Genomic DNA, 25,916 nt, shown 5'->3' on the forward strand with positions numbered 1-25,916 from the left:
TGTTTTGAAGAATCCTTAAAGATAGTCATTTTCTACGTTTTTCCAGTTTTTCTATCTACCCCTACCAGTCAATATCCACTAAATACACTACTAGGCGAAATATATCTCTAAATCTCTGTAAATGTTTAAAAGCTTATAAACAATACATGTATGCCTGTAGAATCTCACACGGTACAGTCATCCCTCCCTATTCATGGGATTTCACATCGGCAGATTCAACCAACCATCTGTAGAAAATATTTGGGGAAGAACAATAAGAAATAACAATCAATAATAAAAATAATACAAAAAATAACTATTACATAGTATTGCATTATATTAGATATTACAAGTTATCTAAAGATTATTTTAGGCATACAGGAGGATGTGCATAGTTTATATGCAAATACTACAACATGTTATATAAGAGACTTGAGCATCCACGGGTGTTGGTATCCTTTGGGGTCCTTCCTGGAACCAATTCCCCACAGACAGATTACCTAGGAACAAATGGAAGGGCATATAAAGACTGCGTGTGTGTGTAGTCTGTGTGTGTGCGTTTGTGTGTTTGTGTGGAGGGGGGTGGAGAAAGAGAGAGAGAGAGAGAACCTTAACCTCAGGGCAAACAGGTTTAGCAATAGACAGAGTAGTCATCCAGTTTTATGGCAGTATTTTCTTAGATTTGTGAATGTGCAGATTCCCAAGCCCTGGAATTAGATATTCTAATTCAGCCAGTTTGGGAAGGCCCAGGGATGTGGATTTTAGCAACTGGCCTAAGTCTTTCCATTATAGGTGGCCTCTAAATTAAACTTTCAGAGAAGCTGAGAGGTTAAGGAACTTCTGTTGGGGGTGGTGAAATGACATTAAAAAAATACAGAAAGGAACAGGACTGTGGTAGGAATTCTGGGACACGTCTGTCGTGGTTGATTAAATATCATTCAAAAACCTCACTGATTTCTGTATCAGCTCCTATGGGAAAGAGTAGAGGAGAAATTGTATTTAAAAGTTTATACTCAAAGGTCAAAGAAAATAAGAAATACTGTAGGCCTTTTGCTTGTCACAGCTCTAGTTTATTTGGGTTTTGAATAGATTGCTCCTCTGTTAAAAGCTATTTAGAGAAAACTATGTTGATACATTTCAGATCTAAGAGAGGCAACTTCAAGTGTGTGAAAAGCCACGGCTGCACAAGAACTGATACGAAGGAGGGTTTTTAATTAGGAACACTTGGCATAACTAATCAAGGTTTTTTAATATTTGTCACTTGTCTTTGTTTTCTTAAAATCTTATTTGAGTCATGCTCTTGCCACTCTGTGCTCAACTTCATGTAAAGTATACATATTTCAATTCCCAAGTTTCCTACAAATATGTGCAAAGACAACTAGTATTTTAGAACAAATTTGTAAACAAGTGAGAAACCAGCACAGCACAGAGTCTTCTATTTTGCAGATTCCTATGTAAATTTTAAATATAGTCACATAAGCAAAGCTGCTTGTAACTTGGCTCTTTTTTCAAAAGTACAAAGTGATTTTAAACTCATTACCCAGGGAGTAAGAACAAGTGCATTCTCTTTTAAAACCACATGCTGTTAGATGGAATGCAATTTGCCCTTCAGAGGCAGGCAGCATGCTTAGACAAACTGAAATGGAGATTTGATTAAACAGATTAGTGCAGCATGAAAGATTAGAACGCGCTAATAATTCCACTTCTGAATGGTGCTCATTCTGTTATAAAGGAAAGAAATTTGGGATTGTATTGCAAATTACATGTAGTCCTTCACAATAAACTTTTATTTTTTTCTGAGAAGCTTAACTCTACCAGCTTTGAAATATGAGTACTAATATTTTTATTTATTTCTAATATTTGACTTTCCAACAGCTATTAGATGCTTTGTCCTCACTGCTTATTAGCTAAGCCAATAGACTTACACCTCAGTAGAACAGAGATATTAATTAAATGTTTAATAATAAACCTACAAGGGCAGAAAAAGGTATAACAAGCTGAGAGAATGTAGGTGGTTTTGAGCTAGCATGCCGATGTACCACATTTCTGATTCCAAATAGCATGCTGATATGCCACATTCCTTGTAAAACACCAAATTCAGAAACAAATTGGGTAGGTATGGAAGCATGCTGTTCGTGCATGTAACTTTTATTTTATATACCTACTCTATTCCTTGATGTTAGAAATTCTGCTTTCAGCCTATGATCAGCTTTACTGTCACACAGGCTTCAAAAGTATAAATGTTACTTTAGTGTTGGAGTTAGCAGGTTTGATTTATATAGAAGGGGGATTTTACGTTGTCCAGGTAGTGGACAGTACCTGGTGCTGTGAGCAGTGGGTGCTCAGTGGATTTGTGGATGGGATTCTGTAACCAAATGCCTAGAATTAGATCACGGAAGCATTTACATCTACTGTATATATTTCTCATGGGACCAGTACGGGAGTGTAAGTGAATTCCCGGCTTCACCACATCACCGACTGCATTCTTGCTGGAAGATTGTTAAGGAAGAGAAGCTCACAGTTTCCTCATGAAAGGAAACTAGAACCAGTGCCCAGCACCGCTTGGCATGCAGCATGGTGCCATAGGGCTTCAATGCTCAGAAACAACTCTGCAAATTGTAGCTCAACCACTTACAAACATTGTAATTTAAGGTGAACGGAATGAACTGACCTTTTCTATCCCTCTATTATGTATTCATAAAAATGAACCATTAATAAATGTTATGGGAATGAATGAGAGTACCATATGTGAAACTCCAAGCACATACCTGGCAATTAATCGGTAATACATTATTTTGATGCTACCAAATGCAGCCGCTCACATGCTGCTGCTCTTCTCCCTATCCCCCCTCCGTGGGCACTGCTGTGTCAAGGTGGGACAGGGTCTGCTTAGGAGCCATGATGGGTCCTGGGGGGGTCACACACAGACAGAGCCAATGCTGCTGCTCAGCATCCCATGCTTCCTCCAACAACTCCAGTGAGGAGTTGATATGGTCAAGAGTGGCAGAGCAAGAGTGGCAAGACCGTGTGAAAAATGGGGATTCCTTGTTCATGCCAGCAGCATGTGTTTTTATTTTCCATGTGAACATGTTTTGGAGCTTATGAGTTGTGCCTCCAAGACATCAAAGCCCATCAAGGAAAACGATCTATTGCCACTGCTGATGTTAACGTTGATGCTATTCTCCTTAGCACTGAACCTTAGACACATTAAGCTGATGGCCATCTCTATATCTTGTCATCTGTAATTTTCTTTTGCTTAACAAGTAAACTGATCATGTATCAAGAATTATCTGGCCCAGCACTTTGGGAGGCCGAGGTGGGCAGATCACGAGGTCGGGAGTTCAAGACCGCCTGACCAACATGGTGAAATCCCATCTCTACTAAAAATACAAAAACATTAGCTGGGCGTGGTGGCATGCGCCTGTAACCCCAGCTAATCAGGAGGCTGAGGCAGGAGAATTGCTTGAACCCAGGAGGCAGAGATTGCAGTGAGCTGAGATCACACCACTGCACTCCAGCCTGTGCGACAGAGCAAGACTCCGTCTGAAAACAAACAAACAAACAAAACAAAACAAAACAACAACAACAACAACAAGAAAAGAATTGTCTGAGTGGCTGGGTGGCCAGGCACAGTGGCTCACGCCTGTAATGCCAGCACTTTGGGAGGCCCAGGAGGGCAGATCACTTGAGGCCAAGGGTCCCAGACCAGTCTAGCCAACATGGTGAAACCCTATCTCTACTAAAAATACAAAAATTAGTCAGGCATGGTGGCGCGCGCCTGTAATCCCAGCTACTCGGGAGGCTGACACAGCAGAATTGCTTGAACCCAGGAGGCAGAGGTTGCAGTGAACTGAGATCATGCCACTGCACTCCAGCTTGTCAGACAGAGCTAAAAAAAAAAAAAAAAAAAAGGAATTATCTGAGTGCCATCTATGTGAAAAGCACTGAGACTGAGTACTTTCTGAGGCTGAGTACTTTGTATGATAAGAAAGAATATATAAATAACTCTATATCGCTGTAACCTTATTGGTATGTGGACATCATTTCTTTAGATTTTAATAATTGAGTATACAAAAAATTTAAGAAAAGTATTAGAAAGGGGCAATATGAAAACAATGTTTATTTACCGTGGTCTTTAACATATAACAATGGTGATCTTCCTCTCTTCACTAGAAATAGTAGGAAATAAGATTTAACTGTAGCGGAAAAATATTTGTTGAGTAAAAAGCATCCTGGTTCTAACAGGATAAGCTATTCGTATAACTGAAATTTCCATCTAATGAGTCTTTTGAAAGAGATCATCGTTAGGCAAAGCAAGATGGATGCATAGCTGATTCCAGAGGTTTCCTTTTAAAGTAGCGTTTCTGCTTTCAGACTTGAGATTTATGGGTTTCAAAAAAATATGTTCATCTGCTTTTTGTTTCTATGATTCTCATGAATGGAATTTATTAGATAATTTGAATTACAAAAATTAACACCTAATTCTGAAGTCATGATTTTGAACTAAACTCTAAAAAAATTCATAATTCTACATAATTCTAAAAGAACAGACTGAGTAACTAAAACTATGTAATTTAAAATGACACCTTCATACAAAGAAAACAAATGCTGATAAAACCTAATGCAAAAATACTGGTTAATAGCATTTTGCTTGTTATGATATATGCCTAAGTTAATTTAAAATTTCCATTGGAGTAAGAACATATTCTTTTTTACTTTAGATTAATCAGACAAAAACAATACAAGAGTTATAACAAATTATCTGGAAAAAGGCATAAATTTATATATTGGAACAGTCTAGGAGGTATTATGTGTCACCAAGGAACATATTTAGCATGTGAGTTGAGCACAAAGATCATTTTAGATTAAAATGTCATGAGGTACAAATCATGTTTTACCTAACTGCTAACGATTACATTGTTTACAATCTGGAAATAGGTTTTGAGCTCTAAGTGATTAATACTTCCTTAAGAATTCTAACCATACTGGATAGTTTTTCTTTGAATTAACTTCCACCAAGGAAAGCCATATACAATGTAATTTAACTTTGAATATTTCTCAGTGCTCTGGGAAATGTTTGGTGCAAAAACAAAAGGCCAGAAATACTGTCTACACTATGTCTGCTTTTGAAAAGAAATAAAATATCCTTGCCTTATTTTCATACTTAGCTTTGCATGAATACTTTTAGAGATGCCTTTTTTGCTAGACCCACATGTCCTTCCCCTGTATAAGTTATGCATCCAGACAGCACAGGTGACATTTTAATGACATGCATGCTTGTACTCCTGACTGCTGATTCTTATCAAATCTTTATTTGTCCTCTTATTTTTTGAGTGAAGCTGAACAACTTAGAGAACTGAAAGACCCAATTTTGCAAAGCTCCATCTAGTCCATCCCTTCAGCTGTAACAAAATACTTGCAACTGGGTACCTTATAACTAATAGAGGCTTTTTTTTTTTTTTTCCCTCACAGTCATGGAGACTGGGAAGTCCAAGATTAAGGCACTAACAGGCTTGGAGAACACTGAGGGCTGCTGTCTGCTTTAAAGATACTGTCTTTTTGCAGCCTCCTCTGGAAGGGATGAAAGCTGGGTGGGTGCTCACATGGCAGAAAAAATTTGAAGGGCCAAGCAGCTCTCTGAAGATCTTTTATGAGAGCATTAATTCTGTTCATGAGAGTGAAACACTCCTGATTTAATAACTTCCCAAAAGACCACCACTTGCTACCACCACAATGGGGGTCAAGTTTCAATATAAAATTCAGAGGTACACAAACATTCAAACCTTAGCACCTTCTAATAATGAGACAAAACCAGGCCTGAAAAGCCAATTACTTAGTAGGGCCCCAGCCAATTTCCTTGGAGAGGAGTCTAAAAACAGGATACATCCCAGCAGGCACACCTAAACCAGGTCAAATTGGGAGGAGAAAGCTGGCAGGGCAGGCATGGGTGAGCCTGCAATCCCTTCACACATTCCGCAAGGATCTTCTCAGACACTCTCCTATCTGGGGGGTTGGAATGAGGAATGCGTGTTATACAAATTCCAAAATTTTCACATAGCTGAGATTTTATTTTCAAAATAATCAGCTGATCAAACTGAAAGCCAAGGGGAAGAAACCGTATGACAATGGAGGTTTTAACGCAAGGTAAAAGTTTTGTCACACTTTCCACTGTTTGATGTTGATAAAGGGCCTCATTCTGCCTCGCCCTCGGTTTTCTCATCTGAAGGATTAAGAGTTCGAAGTAGATTATTGCTTAGGTCTTTTTCAGGTAAAATGTTCAATTCTTTCATTGTCAAAGAACACAAACATTTGTTAAAGCCCACAGAGCTGCAGCACACACAGAGGAACCTCTAATGGGGCTAACTATGGGCCTCGCTGGATGACAACGCATCCACACTGGCTCAGCAATGGTCACAAATGCACCATGCTGAGGCAAGATCTTAGTAAGAGGGGAACTCTTTGTATTCCTGACTCTTTCAGAATTCTCTATCAAAAGACAATTTTAAGGCCTTCCCAAGGAGCAAATGTACAATTTTAAGCAAATGAATACAGAGATGTGAGATTAGGCAAAATGTTTTTACTTCTTTCCCCTTTTGAAACACTTTTTATATGACAATGAATAACTCTTTAAAGGTAAAAATCATAAAGATAAAAGAGGAGGAGAAGAGAAGACAGGGGGCAAGGGTTGTTGGTAACTTTATTTAAGAATAGAGAGCAGATAGACAAGACAGGGGGATCCTGAAGGGCCAAGCGGCTGTAGCCAAAGCTGCCATCCGGCAAACATCCCCACTGCAGGCCTCAGACAGGAATTGTGGATGGGAGTGTTGAAAGGAAGGGTTGAAGAGGTGTAGCCAAGAACAGGCAATCGAATTAGAGTTCAAGAGGCTCTGAGTATTCAGCCCCAGGCACTGCCATAAGTACAGTGAGATGTACATTCTGGGCAGTAAGTGGTCTGCGTTTGTCCTTCTTTCAGCTCTCAGAACACTGGCAGCCGGTTTCCCCACTCAGAGAAGAGGTGAGAGGATTCTTTTTTAGTGAAATTGATCTAACAGAAATAATCCACAAATAGTACATTTGGACTCTCCTGTTGCAAACAGGGTTCACCCTAAACCCTACAGTGGAGCCCAGTGGATAAACCATGAATCCTGTACCCAACGCTGTCAATTTGCTTTTCAGTGTCTCACTCTCAAATATTTTGTGATACCAAAGGATCATTAAGATTTGAAGAAAATCAACCACATCAAAGGAAAAGGCTAAAACAGGAAAAAATTTTGAAGAAACAGACAAAGCAAAGTTTATTGAACAAAAGGATTTTATATTGTAATATTTTCAGATAGATGGTGAAAATTAATTTGTAAATGAATTAATACTACCATTATATATAAAAGGAACATGCAGAAAAAGAAGACCTCTTGGATATTAACACTTTGATATTCATCCTTAAAAATTAGATTACGAAAATGTTGGGAAACATCTCAAAATGGAATAAAGTAGCAAACAAGAAGGTGATATGACAAAGAATATGAGAGATACTACATTCAATAATTTTTACATTGAACCAATGGAATTCAGAAATAAAATATTACATGAAATAAAAGGAGCATCCATTATCAAAAGAATAATACAAGAAAAATATCCAGACTTCTTGTATATATTTTCCAATAGAAACACAATACTAATTAAAATAAAATAAAACAAAAGCATTTTACATGTCTACACTTGCCATGAAGTAGCATCACATTTTGATATTACTTTGCATTTTCCTAATGACTAAAAATACTGAACATCTTTTCTTGTGTTTGTTATATATGCCATATCACCTTTATTAATTGGGTTCACTTCTTCTTACTGATTTCTAAGAGTGTGTTTACATAATCTGGCTACAAGTCAGATATACAATTCGCAAATATTTTTTCCTGTCTGTGGCTTAGTCTCTTCAGTTACTTAATGGTGTTTTTGAAGCTTAAAGGTTTTGACTGTTAATAAGTCTACTTTATCAATATTTTAATTTTGTCAGTTGTGCTTTTGGTGTCTTACTTAATAAATCTTTTCCTAATCTAAGGCCATACAGACTTGCAGGCATGTCTTATTCTAATGGTTTTATAGTTTTAACTCCTGTATTTATGTCTAGGTTAAATTTTGAGTTAACTTTTGTATATGGTAAGGTAAGGTGTCCCATTTATTGAGAAGACTATTCTTTCCTATTCTATTGCCTTGACACTTCTGTTGAAAATGAGTTGCCCTAAATGGTAGAGTTTGTTTCCAAATTCTTAATGCTGTTCCATTAATTTATTCACATATACCAGTATTACATTCTTGATTCTTGTAACTTTGTACTATGTTTTGAAATTAAACGTTGGTAAGCCATCAAACTTTGTTCTCTTTATATCTGATTGTTAAGCAAACTGTATGTATTAGAATGGTTTTAGTTTTTATTTTTATTTTTTCATTTGAGCATTTTATTTGAATCATCATAAGAGAGGAGGTAATTAAAATAAAATATTGAAATATATATTTATTTTGAATTTTCATATATTTTTCTCCAAATGAAATATACCCTTTTTATGCATAATGATATATATTTTTTCTTTTTCAACTTTTATTTTAGATTGTGGAGGTACATGTGCAGGTTTTTTACCTGGTTACACTGAATGTTGCTGAGGTTTGGGGTGTGAAAGACCCGTCGCTCAGGTAGCAAGCATATTACTCAACAAGAAGTTGTTCAGACCTTGTACCCCTCCTTCCCTCCCGCCTCAGTGACTACTGCTGCCATCTTTGTGCCCATGAGTACCCGATGTTTAGCTCCCACTTATAAAAGAACATGTGGTATTTGGTTTTCTGTTCCTGTAATATTTCACTTAGTATAATAGCCTCCAACTTTATCCATGTTGCTACAACAGACACAGTTTATTTCTTTTTTACTGCCATATAACATTTCATCATATATATGTACCACATTTTCTTTAATCTTCCATTGATGGGTACTTAGGTTGATTCCATGGCTTTGCTACTGTGAGTGGTGCTGCAATGAACATGTGAATGTGTGTGTCTTTTCTGTAAAATGATTTGCTTTATTTTGGATACATACCCAGTAATGGGAATGCTGAGCCAAATGGTAATTCTATTTTAAATTTTTTGGGAAACCTATAAACTGTTTTCCACAGTGGCTGAACTAATTTACATTCCCACCAACAGTGTGTAAGCATTCCCTTTTCTCTGCAGCCTTTATTAACAGACATTCTGAAGGGTGTGAGATGGTATCTCATGTGATTTTAATTTACATTTCTTTGATGATTAGTGATGATGGACATTTTTAAATATGTTTGTTTGCTGCTTCCATGTCTTCTTTTGCGAAGTGTCTATTCATGTCTTTTGACCATTTTTTAACAGGGTCATTTGTTTTTTGCTTGTTCTATTGTTCCAGCTCTTTAAAGACTCTGGATATTAGTCCTTTGTTGGATGCATAGTTTGTGAATATTTTCTCCCATCCTGTAGGTTGTATGTATACTCTTTTGATGGTTTCTTTTGCTGTGCAGAAGCTGTTTAGTTTAATTAGGTCTCACTTGTCAAGTTTCGTTTTCATTGCAATTGTTTTTGAGGACTTAGTCATAAATTCTTTCCCAAAGCCGATGTCCAAAATGATGTTTTCTAGGTTTTCTTCTAGGATACTTACAGTTCGATGTCATGCATTTAACTCTTTGATACATCTCGAGTTAATTTTTGTATATAGTGAAAGGTAGGGGTCCAGTTTCTTTCTTCTGCATATGGCTAGCTAGCTATTCTAGCACCATTTATTGAATAGGGAGTCCTTTCTTGATTGTTTATTTTTGTCGACTTTGTCAAAAGTTAAATGGCTGTGGGTGTATGGTTTTACTTCTGGGTTCTGTATTCTGGTTTTAGATTGACAGAAAATTGCAAAGATAGCACCAAGAATTCTAATATGCCCCTCACACATATTTCCCTAATAAAATCTATTGATATTATGAAATTATTACTAATATATTACTAGTAAGAAAAGCTTGCACTTTATTCAGATTTCATTAGTTTTTACCCAATGGCTTTTTTTTTCCCTCTTACAGGATCCCATCAGAACACACATTGCATTTAGTAGTCATGTCTCTTCAGGGTCCTTGCTTTTGATTTTTTTATGACTTTGAAAGTTTTAAGTAGTACTGGCCAGGTTGTTTTGTAGAATGTCCTTCAGCTGAGATTTTTCTGCTGTGTGTGTGTGTGTGTGTGTGTGTGTGTGTGTGTGACTGTACTGGGTTTATGTAGTCTTCCAGAGGAAGACCACAGAGTGAAATTGCCATTCTTATCACATCGTATCAAGAGAAAACTACCAGCATGACTTATTACCATTGATAATAACCTTGATTACCTGTCTGAGATAGAGTTTTTCAGAATTCTTCATTGTAAATGTATCTTTTTCTGTCCAGACTATGTTTTTAAGAAGTATGTCACTATGCCCAATGCCAATTATGCAGTTGAAAACTGTGCTTTACTGTGTGAGGGCAGGCTATCTACATAAATTATTTAGAATTCTGTTAACATAGATTTATCTATTTTCTTTATTATTTATCTGATCATTTTGATAAATCACTATGGATGCATATATATTTATTTTATGCTTTGGGATATAATCCAATACTCTCTTATATATTTTACTGGTGAAATGGTTCCAGTTTTGGGTATTGGGAGCTCTTTCTATGGACTTCAGTGTCACTTTTAAATACTCTAATATAGTAGGGTTCTTTTTGTTGTTGTTGTTTGTTTGTTTTGTTTTGTTTTTTGCAGCACCTCAGCCTCTGGCACTAACATACCTTTCAGGCTGATCTTGAATATTTCCTGCCAGTTTAAGAATCAGACATTTCCCCTAGAAGTTCTGCTTGCCTTTATCAGAGAATGGTACTAGAAATCAAAATCTGGGTTCTAGATGTGCAAAGTAGTGGTGCTTTCTAGGCCTTCTCAGCTAGGAAGGAAACGTGTGTATACATGCCTGTTCATATACACATAGAGGCATACCTTGGTGATACTGGGAGTTTGGTTCTAGATACTGCAATAAAAGACCACATATTCGGTACAGTGTACTCTGCTCCAATGACGGGTGCACCAAAATCTCAGAAATCATCACTAAAGAACTTACCCATGTAACCAAAAGCCAGCTGTACCCCAAAAACTATTGTAAAGTCAAAATAAAAAATAAAAAGATAAAAAAGAGAATATCACACTAAAGTAAGTCTTGTAAATTTTGGTTTATTGGTCTATTGTAAAGTCAAAATAAAAAATAAAAAGATAAAAAAGAGAGTATCACACTAAAGTAAGTCTTGTAAATTTTGGTTTATGAAAATATCTATATGGAAGTGCATATACAAGTTATATTTAAAATATACTATAGTCTATTTATGCATGCAATAGGATTATTTCTTAAAAATGTACATACCTTAATTAAAAATACTTAATTGCTAAAGACACTGACAATTATCCTAGCTCTCAGTGAGTCATAATCTTTTTGCTGGGATAGAGTTTTGCCTCAATGTTGATGACTACTGACTGATTAGAGTTGTGGTTACTGAAGGCTGGGGTGGCTGGGGCAATTTCTTAAAATAAAACAACAGTGAAATTTGCCACATCTATTGGCTCTTCCTTTCATGAAAAAATTTTCTGTAATGTGATGCTGTTTAATAGCATTTTGAACTTCTTTCAATATTGGAGTCAATTTTCTCAAGTCCTGCTACTGCTTTATCAACTAAGTGTACATAATATTCTAAATTCTTTGTTGTCATTTCAAGAATGTTCACAGCATCTTCACCAGGAAGAGTTTCCTTGCAATAAGCCACTTTCTTTGGTCTTCCATACAAATCAGCTCCTCATGTATTCATGTGTTTTCAGGACATGACAGCAACTCAGTCGCATTTTCAGGTTCTATTTATTTATTTATTTATTTATTTGTTTATTTATTTAGAGATGAAGTCTCACTCTGTTGCCAGGCTGGAGTGCAATGGCACGATCTTGGCTCACTGTAAATGCTGCCTCCTAGGTTCAAGTGATTGTCCTGCCTCAGCCTCCCAAGTAGCTGGGACTACAGGTGTGCACCACCACACCCAGCTAATTTTTGTATTTTTAGTAGAGATGGGTTTTCTCCATGTTGGCCAGGCTGGTCTTGAACTCCTGACCTTGTGATCTACCTGCCTTGGCTTCCCAAAGCGCTGGGATTATAGGTGTAAGCCACCATGTCCAGCCCAGATTCTACTTCTAATTCCAGTTCTATTGCTATTTCCACTGTTTGTTGTTGTTTCCTACACTGAAAACTTGAAGCCTTCAAAGTCCTCCATGGGGGTTAGAATCAACTTTTTCCAAACTCCTGTTAATGTTGATATTTTGGCCTCTCCCATAAGGCAGAAATGTTTTTTTAATGGCATCTAGAGTGGTGAATCCTGTCCAGAAGGTTTTAAATTGACTTGGCCCAGATCCCTTGTAGGAATGACTATTTTTGGAGCTATCACCTTACAAAATGCATTTCCTAATAACAAAACTCGAAAGTTGAAATTACTCCTTGATCCATGGGCTTCAGAATGGATGTTGTGTTAGGAAGCATGAAAATAACATTAATCTTATTTTACATCTCCATTCGGGCTCTTGGGTGAGCAGGTGCATTGTCAATGAGCAGTAACCTTTTGAAAGGAATCTTGTTTTCTAAGCAGTATGTCTCAACAGTGAGCTTAAAATATTTAGTAAACTACGCTGTAAACAGATGTCCTGTCATCCAGGCTTTGTTATTCTATTCCTAGAGTACAGGTAGAGTAGAATTAGTTTAATTCTTAAGGTCGCTAGCATTTTCCAAATGGTACACAAACATTGGTTTCAGCTTAAAGCCACCAGCAGCATTAGCCCCTAATAATAGAGCCAGCCAGTTCTTTGAAGCATTGGAAACAGACATTGACTTCTCCTTTCTAGCTGTGAAAGTCCTAGAAGGCATCCAGCAGAAGGCTATTTTGTCTACAGTGAAAATTTGCTGTTTGGTGTAGTCACCTTCATCATTTATCTTCACTAGATTTCTTAATAACTTCCTGCAACTTCTCTATCAGCACTTACTGCTTCACCTTGCATTTTTATGTCATGGAGATGGCTTCTTTCCTTAAACCTCGTGAACCAACCTCTGCTAGCTTCCAACGTTTCTTCTGCAGTGTCCTCATTTCTCTCACATTTCATAGCATTGAAGAGAGTTAGGGCTTGCTCTGGATTAGGCTTTGGATTAGGCTTTGGATTGAGGGGATGCTGTGGCTGGTTAGATCTACTCAGACAACTAAAACTTTCTCCATATCAGCAATAAGCTTGTCTCACTTTCTTACCATTTGCATTTTCACTTGAGTAGCACTTATAATTTCCTTCAATAACTTTTCTTTTAAATTTACAACCTGGCTAACTGCTTGTGCAAGAAGCCTACATTTTGCCCTATTTTGCCTTTCAATACCCCTTCCTCACTAAGTTTAATAAGCTCTAAGTTTTGATTTAAAGTGAGAGGTGGGTGAATTTTCCTTTCACTTGAACACTTACAGGTCATGACAGCATTATTACTTGGCCTAATTTCAATAATGTTATGTCTCAGGGAGTAGGAAGGCCTGCAGAGAGGGAGAGAAATGAGGAAATGAACAGTCAGTACAACAGTCAGAACACACACATTTATCAATTAAGTTTGCTGCCTTATACAGGTGTGATTTGTGGCACCCTATAATTATAATAGCAACATCTAAGATCACTGATCATCAAGAGGCTGATGCAGGAGGATCACTTGGACTGGGAGGTGGAGATTACAGTGAGCTGAGATCACACCACTGCACTCTAGCTTGGGTGACAGAGTGGAACTCTGTCTCAAAAAACAAGCAAACAAGCAAAACCCAAAAAACAAAAAACACTGATCACAGGTCACCATAACAGATACAATAATATCTGTTAAAATAGTGTCTGCTAAATAATATCTGAAAAAAAATCCATTTTTCAAGTAGTTTGACTAACTGAAAAAGTTAAAATATTGTTAAAATTACCAAACTGCAACCCAAAGACACAAAATGAGCACATGCTGTTGGAAAAAAAAAAAAAACGCTCTGATAGACTTTCTCCACACAGGCTTGTTACAAACCTTCAATATACGAAATATGCAATATCTGCAGAGGTCAGTTAAGTCAAGCACAAGGAAACAAGGTGTATTTGTATCTATTCATACACCTTTCTATATGTAACTATTATTAGCTACTCCTGAGTTTATACTGCTGTCTCTAACTCAACCCTTTATCACATGAAACACCACAGCCTCCTCCCCTTGCTCATCTCATTCTAACAAATGGTTATATTATCTGTCATTCATTTATTTAATTTTTCAAATCTAGTATATGTGTAGAGCAGTATCAGAATAAGCCACTCCACAGTGGGAAACAATTTTATCAGGTAGAGTAGAAGAATTATGCTGAGTCCCTTTCCCCTTTGTCTTACAGACCTTAAGTGAAGTTGCTTCAAACATTTGAAATACAGTAAGATTCTGTTGTCACATTCTGCATTTTGTCATATCTCTCAACCACCTAAGTTGTTTTTATTCTAAGATTTTCACACACTAAAGTTAACTCTTTGATTGTAAATTCAATGGGTTTTGACACCTGCACAGTATCATGTATATAGCCACCATTACAATGTCATACAGAATAGTTTCACTGCCCTAAAAATTCCTCTAGGATCCATCTGTTCCTACTATCCTGGCCATGGCCTTCAGGAAGCCATGGATCATTTCACTGTTTCTTTAGTTTTTCCTTTAACAGAATGCCAAGTAATTAAAATTGTGAAAATCTAGCCTTTTTAGATTGGCTTTTTTCACTTAGCAAGGTGCATTTAAGATTTATGACTTTTTTCCTGGCTTGAAAGCTCTTTTCTTTTTGTTATTGAAGAATATCCCATTATATGGATGTAGTATAATTTGTTTTACCATTCACCTGTTGAAGGGTATCACACTTGCTTCTACTATTTGTCAATTATTATATGAAGAGCTATAACATTTCCATGCAGGTTTATGTGTGGACATATTTTTAGAAATCAATTGGCTCAGAAAGCAGTTTCTGAATTATATGGAGAGACTATCTTTAGCTTTGTAAGAAACTGCCAAACTGTCTTCCAAAGTGGCTATACCATTTTGTGTATATCCCTGTAGTAAATGAAAGTTCCTGTTGCCCTACATGCATGCCAACATTGTCATGCATTGACATAAAAAGTAATTGTCAAGCTCAAGGTTATTTTATACTCTGCTTTCTTTTAGAATTTTTATAGTATTGCATTTTAAATTTAGGTCTATTATGAATTTTGAGTTCATTTTTGTGAAAGGGGTAACACTTATATCTAATTTAATTTTTATTTTTTGCATATGACTTTCTAATAGTTTCAGCACATTTGTCAAAATCTTATCAATTTCCCATTGAATTGCCATTGCTTCTTTGTTGATCAGTTGATTATATTTATGTGGAGCTATTTCTGGTCTTTTTGTTCTTTTCCATTGATTATGTGTATTCTTTTGCCAACACCATGCTGCCTTAATTATTGTAGCTTAATTGTAAGTCTTGAAATTGGGAAACATGAGCCCTTTAACTTTTTCTTTTCCAATATTCTGTTGCAATTTAAAGTCTTTTGCTGTTTCATATAAATTTTAAAATCACTTTAAAATATCTACAAAACAGCTTTTTGGATTTTGATGGGAATTTCATTAAATTCATTGATCAGTTTGAGAAAATCAGCATCTAAGCAATTTTGAATCATAAAAATTTTTTTTTTTTTTATCAATTTTTTTAATATAATTTTAATTTTTTTTAATTTTTTTTTTATAAATATTTTTTCTATTAAATTTATTGTTTATTTTGTAGAAAGCATTAACATGTATATTATGTCTATTTTTTGCTATCTTCTTATTAGTTCTAATTTCGTGTTTTTTTTTTTTTTTTTTTTTTTTTTTTTTTTTTTTCATTTTAATATTATTTTTTTTTTTTTTTTTTTAGTTTATTTGCTAATATTTTGTTCACAATCATTGTAGCTATATTCATGAGAAATATTGCTCTTAATTTTTTTTGTAACGCTTTTAAAAACTTTTATGGGTGTTAGGTTAATTATGTTATCACACAATGAGTTACAAACTGTTGCCTCTCCTTCTGTGTTCTAGACAAAATAGTGAAGCATTAGTATTATTTCTTCATTAAATATGTGATAGAATTTACTAAGGAAACTCTCTAGATTTCGTGCTTTCTTTTTGTAATGTTATTATACATTCGTTAAATATCTTTAATATCATTTAATATCATTTGTTAAATATCTTTAATAAACATAGGCCATTTCATAATATCTATTTCTTCTTGTGGAAATTTACCCAGATCATGTAAGTTATCAAATCTGTGGGCATAGAGTTGTTCACAGTGTTCCTCTATTAGCCTTTTGGTATCCATGGGATCAGTAAGTATGATCCCGCTTTCATTTCTGACACTAGTAATTTGTATCTTTCTCTCTTTATTTCTTGGTGAGTTTCCTAGCAATTTCTCCTTTTCTTTATCTTTTCAAAAAACAAGCATTAAGTTTCATTATTTTTTTCCCTGTTGTTTTGTGTGTTTGCTTTCCATTTCATTGATTTCCTCTGTAGTTTTTGTTATTTGCTTTCTTTTTGCTTTAGGCTTTGATTGCTGCTTTTTCTAATTTTGTATTGTGAGAGCTTAGATCATTGATTTTAACCTTCTTTACTAATACATGCGTTCAATGGTATAAATTTATCTCTAAGCACTGCTTTTCCTGCATGTCATAAATATTGATAAGATATATTTTCACTTCTATTGAGTTCAAAATATTTTTAAACTCTCTTCAGACTTCTTAAGGACTCACACGCTATATAGAAAAGTACTGATTAACCTCCAAATATCTGGGGATTTTTGAGGTCTCTTTATTTTACTGATTTTTATTTTAAATTCTTCATTATCTGGGAACATATTTGTATAATAAATTTTTTTTTCAAAAAATAGTTAAAATTTGCTTTCTGGCATAGAATATAGTCTGCTTTTATAAATTTTCCATATAAGCTTGAAAAAAGTATATGTTTTGCTACCTGTAAATGGTACATTCTATAAAAGTCTATTATAACAATAGTACTGTTCAGTCCAACTATATTTTTAAACAACTGCTACCTGCTTGAACTATCAGTTTTTGAAAAAAATGCCATTATAGGCTACAGTTATAATAAACATGTATTTCTTCTTTCAGTTCTATCAGTGTTTCTGCCACACATATAGTAACATGCTGTTGTTAGATTGTTTAATATTGCTATGTCTTCTTTGAGATTCTACTGGTTTATCTTACTTGATTCCTCACTTAATCGTTATTTAATTCCCCTCCTTAGCTTTGGTAATTCTCCTTGCTCTAAGTCCTCTTTCTCTGTAATTAATATATCTCCTCCAGCTACCTTGATTAATGTTAGCAAAGTATATTTTCCTCCATCCCTTTACCTTAAACCTATAGGAGTCTTCATTTAAAATGGGTTTCTTGTAGAAGTTAGAGTTGGGTCTTTTATATTCCCTAGATAATCTGTCTTTTGGTTGTTATATTTATACCATTCAAATATAAAGTTATTGATGCAACTGAATTAATATCCACCATGTTTCTTTCTCTATTTATTGCTTTGATTCTTTGTTCCCCTCCCCCACTCTTTTTTAACTTCCTTGGTTTACATTAAGCATTTGAGTAAGCCCATTACATCCTTCTTTTATTGTATCAATTATGCTTTTGAAAACAATTAGTGTTTGTCTTAGTTTCCATTATGCATTTTTAAAAATCTGTATGCATTTTCAGATAGCACTGTGCTGCTTCTTCATGTGTAGTGCAGGTACCTTTTAACAGAATGTTCCCAATTCCTACCTCCCATCTCTTATGACATTACTATGATTTATTTTACTTATCCATACTCTTTAGTCACCCCACATATTGTTAGTACTATTATTTTAAACAAAGAGTTAAGTTGACAAGAATGAGAAAAACAAGACAGTTTATTTACTTTCATTTATTCTTTCATTGGGGTTCTCCTTTGCTTGTGTGGATCTGAGCTTCAGACTTCTGTAATTTTTCTAATCCCTGTAGGAATTCCTACATTTCTTGCAGTGCAGAGTTCCTGGCAAGGCATTGTCTACTATTGTTTGCCAGATTAAGTGTTTATTCCTCTACTTTAGAAGGACAGTTTTATGGGACATAGGCTTCTGTTGGTGTCGTTTTTGTTTTCAGCAATTGACATGATTCACTTTTCTCTCCTCTTGCTTTCTTGGGTTCTAAGGAGACCCAGTAGTCTCAGGACGGCACTCCCTGTTCCCCTGCTGTGTGTCCACCCCCACTACTGTCAGGGTTCCATACTGCAGTCAGGTTCTGCCAGGCATCCTGAAAACCTTCCAGAGGCTTCCCAGCATAGAAAAATGAGTGTAAAGTAATTATCTGGACTTCAGCAACTCCAATATTCAAAATTCATCTAGTTCCTCCTCCCTCTAACCCACCACGTGCCAGCCCCAACTCCCCCACTTTTGTTGGGGCTCACACTCACCTTAAGACCTTTGTCCTTGTTGTCATCTCTTCCTGCATTTTTCTTCTCTGATCTCTTCATGGTTTAAATTCTTGTCATTCAGGTCTTAGATGAAAAGCCTCCTTATTGACCAGGCATGGTGGCTCACACCTGTAATCCCAGCACTTTGGGAGGACAAGATGGGCAGATCGCTTCAGGCCAGGAATTTGAATTCAGCCTGGCCAACAGGGTGAAACGCTGTCTCTACTAAAAATACAAAAATTAGCCAGGCGTGGTGGTGTATGTCTATAATCCCAGCTACTTGGGAGGCTGAGGCAGGAAAGTGGCTTGAATTGGGAGGCGGAGGTTGCAGTGAGCCAAGATGGTGCCACTGCACTCCAGCCTGGGCAAGAGAGAGACTGTCTCAATAAATAAACAAACAAACAAATAATTTTCCTTATCAAGGAAACCTTCTCTGGTAAGTCACATAATAGAAGCCGTTTGCCATTTTGAGCTGCCCAGCACCACATAAACATTCTTATATGAGGGAACATTCCAAGACAATTGGGAAATAGGTCCTTGTCTAGAACAACAAAAATGAATGGAAAGAATATAAATTCCCCCACTAAGTTCTCTACAAAATAGAATGTTAACAAAGCAACAAAGTTTAGCCGAACCTAATACTCCCAGTAATGAACTTTAATCCTAAGAAATAAGAGTGAAATGTCAGCATGAGATTATGTTCTGTGACAGAATGGCCAAGACATTGTGTCCGGAATTGGTTCCTTCCGGTGGGTTCTTGGTCTCGCTGACTTCAAGAATGAAGCCACAGACCCTCGAGGTGAGTGATATAGTTCTTAAAGATGGTGTGTCTGGAGTTTGTTCCTTCACATGTTCAGATGTGTCTGGAGTTTCTTCCTTCTGGTGGGTTCGTGGTATTGCTGAATTCAGGAGTGAAGCCGCAGACCTTCGCAATGAGTGTTACAGCTCTTAAAGGTTGTGCGTCTGGAGTTGTTTGTTCCTCCTCGTGGGTTTATGATCTCGCTGGCTTCAGGAGTGAAGCTGCAGATCTCTGCAGTGAGTGTTACAGCTCTTAAATGTGGTGCGTCTGGAGTTGTTCATTCCTCCTAGTGGATTCGTGGTCTTGCTGGCTTCAGGAGTGAAGCTGCAGACCTTCACAGTGAGGGTTGCTGCTCATAAACGTAGTGCGGACACAAAGAGTGAGCAGCAGCAAGATTCATTACAAAGAGCTAAAGAACAAAGCTTCCACAGCATAGAAGGGGACCCGAGGTGTTGCTGCAGGGGGCTCTGGTGGCCAGCTTTTATTCCCTTATTTGGCCCCACCCACATCCTGCTCATTGGTCCATTTTACAGAGAGCTGATCAGTCCATTTTACAGAGTGCTGATTGGTCCATTTTTACAGAGTGCTGATTGGTGCATTTACAAACCTTTAGCTAGACACAGAATGCTGATTCGTGTGTTTTTACAGAGTGCTGATTGGTGTGTTTACAAACCTTTAGCTAGACACAGAGTGCTGATTGCATTTACAATCCTTTAGCTAGACAGAAAAGTTCCCCAAGTCCTCACCCGACCCAGAAGCCCAGCTGGCTTCACCTCTCAACATCAGTGCCACAGTATAAATGTCCAGGTGTCAGCCCTGGTAGAAATATCTAAGCAAGGCGTTGTTTAAAAATCACATAATTTTTTTTTTTTTTTTTTTTTGTGGAGACACCCTTGTTCCTATCAGACTGTGTTTTGATAGCCATTGCTTCAATTTTATGAGCTAATACCTTTGCAATATACTTATAGTCTATGTAAATTAAAAACTGTCATCTATGTATAATACTACATAGGAAATAATACTAAACAGGAAACAGCAAGATATTACTACAACCTTATTAGAATGGCTACAATTCAAAAAAATTAAGCATACCAAATGCTGGCAAAGATGCAGAGCAGCAGAAACTCATTCACTGCAGCTAGAAATGCAAAACGGGACAGCCACTGTGGAAGGGAGTTTGACAGTTTGCTACCAAGTTATGTATTATCTTAGGATACAATGCCACATGCCCACTCATAAGTATTTATCCAAGATAAGTACAGACATGTTCATACCAAAACATATACAGGAATGTTCGTAGCAGCTTTATTCATAACCAACAGAAACTGAAACCAAGAAAGAAGTCCTTCAACATATGAATGAAAAAGCAAACTGTGGTAAAATGAAATACTATTTTGGAATAAAAAGAACACAGACTACATGACCCTATATGTAGAAATCCCTAGAGTCCATAAAGCAAAGTTAGAACTAATAAATTTAGCAATGTTGGCAGATTGAAAATTGACATATAAAAATCAGTTCGATTTCTATACACTAACAATAAACTACCTAAAAACATTAAAAGAAATTTTATTTAAAATAGCATAAAAATAAAATATTTAGGATTAAACTTAATGAAGGAGGCAAAAGATTTTTACAAAGAAAACTCAAAAATATTTCTGAAATTAAAGAAAGTACAAGTAAATTGGAAGACATCCTATATTCATGGATTGGGAGACAATTTTTATTAATATATCAGAACTACCATTGTAATTTACAGAGTTGGTGTGCTCTCTCAAAATTATGATGGTGTTTTTCCAAGAAATAGAAAACTCCATTCTAAAATTTATATGGAATTGCAAGAGGCACCAAAGAGCAAAAGTTATATTGAAAACCAGGAACAAAATCAGAGGCATTACACTTCCTGATTCCAAAACTTATTACAAATCTACAGTCAAAACAATGTGGTAGTGATATAAAGACAGGTGTCACATTGTAGATGCGATGAAGAGAATAGTTAGCTCAGTAAATGAATTTAAATAAGATTTTAAAGACCATTCAATTAGGAAATATAGTCTTTTCAACAAATTGTGTTGGGAAAACTGGATATCTATATGTGAAAAAAATAAACTGGACCATTCCATCATACCATATAAAAATTAACTCAAAATGGATGATTAAAGATCTAATAAGACCTAAAAAAATGCTAAACTCATACAAGAAAACAGAGAAAAGCTTCATACCATCAGATTAGGCAAGGAATTTTTGGATGGAACACCAAATCAGAGGCAACAACTGAACAGATAGATAAATTGTACTAAATCAAAATGAAAAACTTCTGTGCATCAAAGGACACAGTCAAGAGAGTGAAAAAGGCAACCTATGGAATGGCATAAAATATTTGTAAATCATATATCTGATAAGAAGTTAATATTCAGAATATATAAACAACTCCTACATTTAACAACAACAACAACAACAAAAAACCTTACCCAATTAAAAACTGTCTAAAAGACTTGAATGGACATTTCTCCAAAAAATATACACAAATGGCCAATAAAACATATGAAAAAATGCTCAACACCCTAATCATTAGGGAAATTCAAATCAAAACCACAAAATGATATTCTCACACCAGTTAGGAATGCCACTATTAAAAACAAAATCAAAACAGAAAACAAGTGTTGGCAAGTGATATGGTTAGGCTTTGTGTCCCCAACCTAATCTCATCTTGAATTGTAATCCCCATGTTCCCCAAGTGTCAAGGGAGAAACCAGGTGGAGGTAACTGAATTATGGGAGTGTTTTCCCCATGCTCTGCTCATGAGGTCTAATGATTTTATAAAGGGCTTATCATTAGATCAGGAGATCTAATGATTTTATAAAGGGCTCTTTCCATTTCACTTGGCACTTCTCCTTCCTGCTACCTTATGAAGAAGATGCCTTGCTTCCCCTTCACCTTCTGCTGTAACTGTAAGATTCCTGAGGGCTCCCCAGCCATGCTGCACTGTGAGTCAATTAAACCTCTTTCCCTTAAAAATCACCCAGTCTCAGATATATCTTTATAGCGGTGTGAAAATTGACTGATACAACAAAGATGTAGAGGAATTAGGACTCCTGTGCACTATTGGTGGAAATGTAAAATGGTATAGTCATGATGAAGAACAGTATGATGGTTCCTCAAAAAGTTAAAAACATAGCTACCATATGATCCACAGTGTCTCCTCTGGGTTTATATTCAAAAGAGTTGACAGCAGTTGTGAAGAGATGCTTGCAATCCCATGTTCATGGAAGCATTTTTCACAATAACCAGGAAGTGGAGGCAATCCAAATGTTCATTAACAGATGAATGGATAAACAAAATGTGATATATACTTGCAATGGAATATTATCCTTCCCCCAAATGGAAGGAAATCCTTTTACATGATACAACATGGATAAACCTTGATGACATTATGTTGAGTTAAATAAGCCAGTCACAAAACAATAAATCCTGTATGACACCACTTATATGGGGTACTAGAGTAAGAAAACTCATAGAAGCAGAAAATAGAATGGTGTTTTCAAGAGCAGGGGGAAGAAGGGAACAGAGGGTTATTGTTTTAGGGGTATAGAGTTTTAGTTTGTAGTTTTGTTTTTTTTTTTCTTTTCCCCACTGGCTCCAGCACAGAGGTGCAATGGCTCCATGGAGTATAGAGTTTCAGGTTTTAGAGTTGAAGACATAGTGAATGTTTGTTGCACAACAATTTGAATATACTTAAAACTGCTGCACACTTAAAAATGATTAAGATGGAAGAAAACCTAGGCAATAACATTCAGGACATAGGCATGGGCAAGGACTTCATATCTAAAACACCAAAAGCAATGGCAACAAAAGCCAAAATTGACAAATAGGATCTAATTAAACTAAAGAGCTTCTGCACAGCAAAATAAAACACCATCAGAGTGAACAGGCAACCTACAGAATCGGAGAAAATTTTTGCAAACTACTCATCTGACAAAGGGCTAATATCCAGAATCTACAATGAACTCAAACAAATTTACAAGAAAAAAACAAACAACCCCATCAAAAAGTGGGCGAAGGATATGAACAGACACTTCTCGAAAGAAGACATTTATGCAGCCAAAAAACACATGGAAAAATGCTTATCATCACTGGCCATCAGAGAAATGCAAATCAAAACCACAATGAGATACCATCTCACACCAGTTAGAATGGCAATCATTAAAAAGTCAGGAAACAACAGGTGCTGGAGAGGATGTGGACAAATAGGAACACTTTTACACTGTTGGTGGGACTGTAAACTAGTTCAACCATTGTGGAAGTTGGTGTGGTGATTCCTCAGGGATCCAGAACTAGATATACCATTTGACCCAGCCATCCCATTACTGGGTATATACCCAAAGGATTATAAATCATGCTGCTATAAAGACACATGCACATGTATGTTTATTGTGGCACTACTCACAATAACAAAGACTTGGAACCAAGCCAAATGTCCAACAATGATAGATAGACTGGATTAAGAAAATGTGGCACATATACACCATGGAATACTATGCAGCCATAAAAAATGATGAGTTCATGTCCTTCGTAGGGACATGGATGAAGCTGGAAACCATCATTCTCAGCAAACTATCGCAAGGACAAAAAACCAAACACCACATGCTCTCACTCATAAGTGGGAATTGAACAATGAGAACACATGGACACAGGAAGGGGACCATCACACACTGGGGCCTGTTGTGGGGTGGGGGGGGGAGGGATAGCATTAGGAGATATACCTAATGTAAATGACGAGTTAATGGGTGCAGCACACCAACATGGCACATGTATACATATGTAACAAACCTGCACATTGTGCATGTGTACCCTAAAACTTAAAGTATAATAATAATAGTAATAATAATAATAAAGAGCATGCAGTGGCAAAAAAAGAAAAAAAATGATTAAGATGGTACATTTTGTATGTAGTTTGTCACAATTAAAATTTTTAAAAAATCATGACAAATCACATAAAAATTCAGATATGTGGCTTTTCATTTAAAAATCAGAAGCTCTGGAAACTGTGGGCCTCCACTGTTTCTCAGATATTTCACAGATTCCAGTTATCCTCCTCCTTGTCCATTTGCCTACCTGACTTCTGTAGATTCCTGAATGGCAATGCTGAAATGGCCAAATGCCAGAGTCAGACGCCATATCCCTGTGTTCCTTCACATGCTATAGTAGATCCCAGTAAAATTCAACCATATCATAAGCATCTCTTTACCGGCCTCCCAGTAAAACCAAGAGGCAATGGTGACGATAATGCTGTCTTTCACACCATGGTTTGTGCTCCTAGAGTAACGCCTGGTAAAAACAAGATAACTAAAAAGTTTGCTGAATAGAAAGATTTCCCAAAAAAATCATTTTAGAAGTTTGGAAAATCCCAGGATGGAAAGAAAATGTGACAACATAATATAAATGCATTACGAAGAAGGTGCTGACTTTGGAAATGAGGAAAAGTTGTAGATTAAAGGCAAATAAACTACATAAATACTGTACAGTAGTCCCCTCCTTACCCATTGTCAACAATGGTACAAAAATGTGAAGTGGAAAATTTCAGAAATAAACAAGTCATACATTTTACATTGTGTACTGCTCCGAGTAGCATGACTGGAGCACTGCTCCAGTCCCCCAAGGACTTGAATTATCCCTCTGTCCAGCATATCTAGATTGTATACACTACCCACTCGTTAGACACTTAGTAGCTGTCTTCATTATCAAATTGACTGTCAAAGTATCTCAGTGCTGTTTTCAAGTCGCCCTAATTTTACTTAATTATGGTTCCAAAGTGCAGGAGTAGTGATGCTGGCATATTATTATAATTGTTCCATTTTTATTGTTATTAGTTGCTGTTAATATCTTACTGTGCCTAGTATATCAATTAAACTTATTCATAGTTACGTATGTACAGGAAAAACATGGTATATATAGGGTTTTGTACTATCTGGTGATTTCAGGAATTACCTGAGTGTCTTGGAACATATGCCCTTTGAATAATGGAGGACTACTCTACTCAGCTGATAAAGTTATTTTTCATGGATTATGGGTTAAAAATTTCTGAAACTGCTATACATGTACACTGTATTTGAACTATTAAAACATATTGGATGGCAGAGCTAGGTTTCTCACTGTTGGAGTGGGAGGTTACAGATAAGCAAGGGGAAAAGATTAGAATGGTCTGTGTGGTAATGGATAGGATACAGTTGGGAGATGTCATTATGAGCTCCTGTTTTGCCTAAATTAGATATAAGTCATTGCACATAGAAACATTTATACACTTATGTAAATAAACAGGTTTATAAACCTACTAGATTTTTCTTGCTCTCCCAGCTGGAGGGCTTAGAAGGTACTGTCACTCCAGTGGAAATGAGCACACCTAGTACCTAGATCTTGGTATCTAATACTTTTCTCCAGTAAAGAGAAATGGATGATTCAAGGACTGGGGCAGGACATATACAAAATGAGCCTGTAACACACACAAATACACACACACACACACACACACAGAGAAAGATAAACATA

At 36.2% G+C, this 25,916-nt stretch overlaps 1 protein-coding gene across 4 annotated transcripts in view; it reads left to right on the forward strand.

The window, feature by feature from the left end:
- SNTG1 (syntrophin gamma 1) overlaps positions 1 to 25,916 on the forward strand; it is an 858,007-nt gene that overhangs the window by 535,005 nt on the left and 297,086 nt on the right. The window lies entirely within an intron of this gene.

Source organism: Nomascus leucogenys, chromosome 16 (assembly GCF_006542625.1).
Source record: "Nomascus leucogenys isolate Asia chromosome 16, Asia_NLE_v1, whole genome shotgun sequence".
NCBI classification, from domain to species: domain Eukaryota; kingdom Metazoa; phylum Chordata; class Mammalia; order Primates; family Hylobatidae; genus Nomascus; species Nomascus leucogenys.